The sequence below is a fragment of the Simochromis diagramma genome, unplaced genomic scaffold, assembly GCF_900408965.1.
Source record: "Simochromis diagramma unplaced genomic scaffold, fSimDia1.1 OVJJ01000573.1, whole genome shotgun sequence".
NCBI classification, from domain to species: Eukaryota; Metazoa; Chordata; class Actinopteri; order Cichliformes; family Cichlidae; genus Simochromis; species Simochromis diagramma.
This window is the reverse complement of record NW_024387391.1, coordinates 1-6,579: the sequence shown is the minus strand read 5'-3', so window position 1 is coordinate 6,579 and position 6,579 is coordinate 1. Positions and strand designations below refer to the sequence as shown.

The 6,579-nt window shown below is 45.2% G+C and overlaps 1 long non-coding RNA gene across 2 annotated transcripts; it reads left to right on the top strand.

Annotated features, from left to right (window-relative positions):
- The first annotated feature begins 2,672 nt into the window (after positions 1-2,672).
- On the top strand, positions 2,673-4,654 carry LOC120720267. 2 transcript variants are annotated; one of them, XR_005692851.1, is made up of 2 exons: positions 2,673-3,418; positions 3,569-4,654. It is a non-coding gene; the product is annotated as an uncharacterized LOC120720267 (long non-coding RNA). The 2 variants fall into 2 exon arrangements; XR_005692850.1 differs by having other exon boundaries at positions 2,673-3,426.
- Positions 4,655-6,579: the final 1,925 nt, after the last annotated feature.

The following is a 6,579-nucleotide window of genomic DNA, read 5'->3' as shown; positions in this document are numbered from 1 at the left end:
TACTGTTATCATCATAACTGTGTGGACCAAGAGCGAGAGGCCATTACAAGCTCCACCCAGGCAGGCAAAACCATAGCAGGAGAGAGCAAAACATAAAACCTGAAAAGCCATCATGAGCCAGCCAGAGAGACACAGAGTTTATACTACAAGAGAAACCTGCTCATCTTCATCATGTTTGTTTAAATAGAGAAAATCAGAAGTCTCTGTGTGTCAGACCACGGCTCTACACGGACACTTCTAAGCTGCTTCAGAGTGAACTGATAATCTGCACACAGCGGCTGTAAAACAGTGAAAGTCATAACTGTCTCTCTGATGGAAAGTTTTTATTGTGAAGTCAGGAAGTCTGCAGGAAGTGCTGAGTTTGTATTCATCACTCAGTGTTTAATGAGACAGGCAGACAGGAAGAGCAGCTCATTAGTGTTGATGACATCAAAGGAACTGTGAGGAACTGCAGTTTGGTCACATCTGGATGTTTTTCACTGACAGTAAATGTTTTTAGTGATAAAGAAATGTGTTCATAGAGAGAGGAAGAGGAGTGGTGTTTGTGAGGAGGAGCAGCTGTCCTGCTGTGCTTTGTGTCAGGACGTCCTGAAGGATCCAGTCTCTACCAGCTGTGGACACTGGTTCTGCAGACAGTGCATCTCCTCATACTGGGACCAGTCTGCTCCATCAGGAGACTCCTCCTGTCCCCAGTGTGGAGAAAGATCCAGAAGCAGAGCTGGACTGCAGACAGCCAGTCAGAGCAGCTGTGTACAAAGTAAGACTGAACATCTGTCTGCTGATGGACTCATTTCTGAAAACTGGACTTCTTGTGTTGTTCAGACATTGAAGAGTTTTCTTTCTCTTTAGTCTCATTGTTTTTCTTTCTTTCAGCAGATGTTGGTCTGCAGGAGGTTTTAGATGAACATAAGATCAGTCTGAGGAGGAGATGTGAACGTGTGACTGAAGGAAGTGATGAAACAGGAAGTGGAACCCTCCTCAACAGGATCTACACTGAGCTCTACATCACAGAGGGACAGAGTGAAGAGGTTCATACCCAACATGAGGTGAGGCAGCTGGAGACAGCTTCCAAGATGGATGCCCTCCATGACGCTCCAATCAGGTGCCAGGACATCTTTAAAGCCTTACCTGACCAACAGAGACCCATCAGAGTGGTTCTGACCAACGGCGTGGCTGGTGTTGGAAAAACCTTCTCAGTGCAGAAGTTCACTCTGGACTGGGCAGAGGGCTTGGAGAACCAACATGTCAGTGTGGTGGTTCTGCTTTCATTCAGGGAGCTGAACCTGATCAGAGATGAGCAGTACAGTCTTCTGGAGCTGCTCCATGTTTTCCATCCAACATTACAGAAGGTCACAGCAGAGAAGCTGGCTGTCTCTCAGCTTTTGTTCATCTTTGACGGCCTGGATGAAAGCAGACTTTCATTGGATTTCACCAACAGGAAGCTGCTGTCTGATGTCACACAGAAGTCATCAGTCAGCCAGCTGCTGACAAACCTCATCCAGGGGAATCTGCTTCCCTCGGCTCTCGTCTGGATAACTTCCCGACCCGCAGCAGCCAATCAGATCCCTCCTACATGTGTTGACAGGCTAACAGAAGTACGAGGCTTCACTGACGCCCAGAAGGAGGAGTACTTCAGGAGGAGATTCAGTGATGAAGAGCTGTCCAGCAGAATCATCTCCCACATGAAGACATCCAGGAGCCTCCACATCATGTGTAGTATCCCAGTCTTCTGCTGGATCACTGCTACAGTTCTGGAGCACATGTTGACTACAGAGCAGAGAGGAGAGCTGCCCAAGACCCTGACTGACATGTACTCACACTTCCTGCTGGTTCAGACAAAGAGGAAGAAGAACAAGTACCATGAGGGACATGAGACGAGTCCACAGGAGCTGACGGAGGGTGACAGGGAAGTTCTTCTGAAGCTGGGGAGGCTGGCGTTTGAACATCTGGAGAAAGGAAACATCATGTTCTACCAAGAAGACCTGGAGCAGTGTGGTCTGGATGTGACAGAGGCCTCGGTGTACTCAGGAGTTTGTACAGAGATCTTCAAAAGAGAGTGTGTGATCTTCCAGAAACCAGTCTACTGCTTTGTTCATCTGAGCATTCAGGAGTTTCTGGCTGCTGTCTACATGTTCCACTGTTTCACCAACTGGAAGAAAAAGGTGCTGAGGAACCTTCTGGGACAAACTTATTGGAAATCATCTCTGGATGATTTCCTGAACAGAGCCATGTATAAATCCCTCCAGAGTAAAAATGGCCACCTGGACCTGTTTGTTCGCTTCCTTCATGGCCTCTGTCTGGAGTCCAACCAGAGACTCTTAGTAGGTCTGCTGGGTCAGACAGAGATCAGTCCAGAAACCATCCAGAGAGTCATCAACAACCTGAAGGAGATGAACAGTTATGAAATCTCTCCTGACAGAAGCATCAACATCTTCCACTGTCTGATGGAGATGAACGACCTCTCAGTACATCAGGAGATCCAAGAGTTCCTGAAGTCAGAGAACAGATCAGAGAAGGAACTCTCTGAGATCCAGTGCTCAGCTCTGGCCTTCATGCTGCAGATGTCAGAGGAGGTTCTGGATGAGTTGGACCTGCAGAAGTACAATACATCAGTGCAGGGAGGACAGAGACTGATTCCAGCTGTGAGGAACTGCAGAAAGGCTGGGTGAGTCCAGATGTGATCATTAACATCATTGATCAGTGTAGGTTAGTAGTTTAGTTCTTCAGATATACGCAGTACTAAACGACTCTCATTAGTTTGAGTTTCTCAGATAAGATGCTATTTTGTGTTGATCAGGAAATGTGTGCGTGCACTTAGCATGATCCTGCATTGGTAGTCGTATGCTGTGTGTTGTAGACTCACATCTACACGTAGTACCTGTGTTGTGTCATTAGGGGGCAGTATTTTAAACCTGCTGCTTCTGCTGCTGTTGGTCATTCAGACACTGCTGTTCAGAGAGAAGACAGAAATAAGAATCTATTTTTGTATTTTATCTTTGTAGTGAAATGAAGTCTAATGTTAAACACAGTGACAAATATCCAGAGCAGTCACCGTCTGAGCTTCTCCTCTGACTACAGACACAGAGTTTAGTGGAATAAACATGGTTAGTGAGGATGAGGGTGCTGAGGAAGACTCTGGTTCAGTGTGATTACAGTGTGATGTACAGATGAGTGACAGTGCTGTGGTTCAGAGTGAGGGCTCAGAGGTGAACCAGCTGTGCTCTCACTCAGTTTGTCCCCAACAGAGGGACAAACTGAGTGAGAAGACACTGCTGACATCTGGACTGAACATGTGTCAGATATGTGAGCTAACGCTGATGTCACAGCAGCACATGGATTCACTCTCATTCCTGCTGCTGCTCCTAATGAGGAATGTCTGACTTCATGTCCTCATTAATCACAGAGCTGATTGTTCAGTGTTTAGTTGTTGCTGCTGAAATGTCGTCCCTATTTTCTGCTGGTGGAAGTCACTGCTGTGTTTTTGACTGCTGTTTACATCCCTGAGCTAACTTCCTGGCAGCGCTCGCCAAACGTCATGATGTCATCAGTACTTTATAGACTGTGGGAGCTTTAGGTTGTAAGCACAAAGTGTTTGTGTCCATACGCTGCAACCTTCCACACCATTCCTTTATTGTACAGACTCAGCAGCAGCTCCATGGATCCCAAATCCAAGAGTGGAGAGCAGATTTGAAGTGTGTCACATCCATGCAGTCACAGCTGTTTCCATCATGTTTGCACTGATATTAATCCTGTTCAATGACACGTTTCATATCAGTGAATATGTTCTTTAGGACGTCCACTGTCATGTTTAAGTGTCCTGCTGGAAATCACTCAAATCATCCATGAAATCCATGAAAAATCCTTTTAGTGTTTCTAACTTCAGCCTCTGTCCTCTCTCTCTCTCCATCCTCCTCACTGCTTCTTTCACTGATAATCACACAAACATCGTATTCAGCTACAAAATAACACAATAATATCATCTGATGATCATTATTATAAGAGCAGGATCCATATTTGATATCAGAGTAACACACTGCTTGGTTATGTGCAGTCACCATCAGTGACTGTGGGTCAAACAGAAGCTCTCTGATTGGTTGCTGACCTTGGTCACCTGTCCACTCTCACCTGTTTGTGTTTGCTCTCTCTTTGCTGTCTCCATCCTCTCTCTCCTTTCTCTCCCTCTCTGTCTTTGTACGTCACTCAGGTCCAATGGAAACAGTGACATTTACAAACCAATCAAAGACAAACTGATCCATGTCAGGTTATAACAATATTCAAAGTGAATACAGGCTGCTGCTGGACACAGACAGGTAACATCATTTTGACTTGCTGTCACCTGGATCTGGACTCATAAACACTGAAGCCCTGAACAGGAATACAAATCATTTTCTGCCAACTAGCGACACACCAGCAGATAATGGCTCAGAAAGCTAAAATGAGCCAATCATTTCTGTGTTTAGTTCCCCTGAAATCAGATCTGATATCAGCAGCTCTGAGTTCATTCATCATTATTGTCCAGTGATGAGATTTCTGCTCCGTTTGGTAACAGTCAGCAGGTTTTTCCTGCGTGTGGACGTGAACAGTCGTACCTGACAGCAGGTAGCAAACAGAGATCATCTTTCCAGCTGGAACTCTTCACTGAGCTGAACTCATTCAAAATGTTCTGGAGTCAAAACAGGAAACAGTCCAAATGTGTGTCTTCACTCTGACTCTGGATCAGATCTCAGTGACAGACTGTGGACATTATGGAAGCCTAAATGTGACACCATCTTCCTCCTTCATCTGCAGATTAAAGCCAAACAAAGATTCTCATTAAAAGTCTGCAGGTCTGAGAGAGACTCAATCGTTGTGTCATGTCAAACACAGTAAGAGGAGCTGAAGCACAGATGTGAAGAGCAGATTCATCAGATTATGACCTCACTCTGTTTTGTCTTCATATACATTCAGTCTGTGTTTATAATGCAGATTTTCTGCTTTTATAATAACACATTTTATATTTTCTATCATCACAGACTGACTCAGTGTGGACTCTCAGAGTCTCACTGTGAAGTTGTGGCCTCAGCTCTGAAGTCCAACCCCTCCCATCTGACAGAGCTGGATATGAATGAGAACTAAGCTGCAGGATTCAGCAGGGAAGCTTCTGTGTGCTGGACTGGAGAGTCCAAACTGTCGACTGGAGACTCTGAGGTGAGTTCACTGACTGCGGCTGTTATAGTTTTTCTATATTTCAGGTCTTTGATTGATGTTTGAAACTTTCTTTAGTTCCTAAATGTTCAGGATGTGTCTGAAGACAAATGTGAAGAAGTTTGAGTGCTTTCAGAAATGTTGTCTTTCCAAACGACTGAACAACAGTTTTTCCTTTTGGCTCCAAACAGAAGTGACAGACTTGAGCAGGGTTCATTTAAAGGCTGACAGAAGTGGAGTGGTGACGGGGAGATGTTTGACAGGACAGTGTTTCAGCCTCCACAGGTTCATGTTGTGCTCCATCAGTCAGTGAAGATGAAGTCAGTGCTGATGAGGCTGTAGAGTGTGTGAGGGATGTGAATGAGGATGATGAAGATCTGATGATAGCAGATAAAAACAGGCTGCAGAGACTTTGAGCCATACAGGGCACACAGTGTGTGTACAGAACAGCTGAAATCATTATGGAGGCCTCACTGGAATATGGAAGCATCACAGTACAGCTTCAGTGAAGCATTAAAGTCTCTGATATGAGATGAGAAATGAAGCAGCCAGAGCTTTTTCATGAGTGGAAATCCACTGTGACTGTGAGCTGCTGCTACAGCCTCCAGATTAGCCAGCAGCTCATCCTGCTCAACATTTCCTCACCAACTTTAATGGAAGTGTGATGTTTTCAGCTGGAGTGATGGTCAGGGTGGCCTCCCTCTCCTCTTCTTCTCCTCTTCCTCTTTCATTTGTAAAGCCACTTCTGCTGCTTTCATTCATTTGGAAGTCCTGTAGCTGAGTTTGGGAGAGACTAACAGCCTCGGCAGCAGAGGGGAGAAAGGCTGTAACACCACCACTTTACTCTGTTCTACCTGTCACATCATTTTATCAGCAAACAAATATGCTCATGTTTTTACTATGTTTGTCTTGAAGATGTAAGAAGATCACATGGTGCTTTTTATTATTGTGTTGGTTTGTTTCCTGTCTCTTGGATGGAGCCCAGCTGTGCGTGGCCCCTGGGCCTGTGGTCAGAGTGTGTGCTGGATAATCCGGCCCAGGATGAGGCCAAACTGGCATGGGATGAAATGTCTGTCACATAATTGAGCTTAGTGTAGTTTCATTTCTGCACAATTTAAAAACAACCAAAACTTCGTTCTGTCTTTTCTATGTTATACTGTAGACTTTCTTTGATACTGTGTCCAAAAGGAGCAGCTTTTACTTTGAGGGGGAGGCGTCTCTGTTTCCTCTTCAGGTTGGATGATGGAAGCAAATGAGTGTGTGATGTTCTTTCAGTGTTGCACTTTGTAGATGCTCCCTGAGCACTGGTCTCACAGCCAGCTGCACATAGAGACCAAGTGTTGTTAGTCCAGGTCAGAAGATGACTTGTTGGAATGAAAATGAGCTTGTAGTTTG